The sequence below is a fragment of the Aureococcus anophagefferens genome (assembly GCF_000186865.1).
Source record: "Aureococcus anophagefferens unplaced genomic scaffold AURANscaffold_4, whole genome shotgun sequence".
Classification (NCBI taxonomy): Eukaryota; class Pelagophyceae; order Pelagomonadales; family Pelagomonadaceae; genus Aureococcus; species Aureococcus anophagefferens.
In genome coordinates this window covers 3,023,045-3,024,044 of record NW_008705564.1, presented here as the reverse complement: position 1 = coordinate 3,024,044, position 1,000 = coordinate 3,023,045, and positions in this window count along the sequence as shown.

Below are 1,000 nucleotides of genomic sequence, written 5' to 3'. Positions count from 1 at the left end.
CATTATCTGCCCGAGCGGCGTAGGCAAGCGCAGAGGCAACTGCCAACTCTATAGCAATTCCATCGGTTGAAGCGAGAGCAAGCTGCAATTTCGTAGCAGCACGTGCGACTGTGGAAAGCAAAGAACGCAGCTCATCCCTTTTGAGTATACCATCTCTGTCGAGATCAAATAAATCGAATACTAATTGCGTCCGATCTTCGTAGGTACCATCCGCCGTTAAGGCGATCGCTACCAGGAGCTCAGTGAGATCAGCTTTGCGAGTGTAAGCCGTTGCGTTGGGCGGCACAGCCGGTACGTCACATCGTCGCGTCAACAATTTCTCTTTAGCTCTCGCAAAAGCGAGACCGGCAGGACTCGCACGTGGTAAGACGTATTCACAGAAAATTTTCTCCAAGAATGGAGAGGCTGGGCGTTTGAATAGCGTGATCAATTGACTCAGCGACAATGCAGTCCCGTTTGCCGAAGGGTACGCTTGTAACTGCGCGTCGTAGCGGGCTTTCACCAAACGCAGTTCTTCCACAGTAATTTCCCGCGAGCAGTCCCACATCTCAAGGCTAACTAACCAAGTGAATTTGCCGTCATGATTGGCAGCAGCCCCTTACACCTTAGGGAACACCGCTTTAATTTGGGCCGGTCGCGGAATTATACTGTGAATGAACGGTTTGAGCGGCCCAAGATTGAGCGGAACGTATAAAATTAACTGCGAGCCATCCAACCGTGAACGGTCGGCGCAAGTAGCAGCGTCGGCCCAAGTTACAGCGGTCGTTCCCTATGTAATAAAGAGGACCTGGTAAATTCTTGGTAGAGAATCCTATAGCATTAAGGACGAGTTGTGCGTGCCCTTCCCCCCGCCGAAAATTAAATGGTTGTCGTCGCTCGAGCGGTGCACACGGAAGCATTGACACGGGAATGAGTGGCGCGAAGCGCGCAGGCAGGCCCCCCCGGCAGGCGCAGAGCTCGACACGCTTCTGCAAACTATTGTACAAGACATGAACACAGC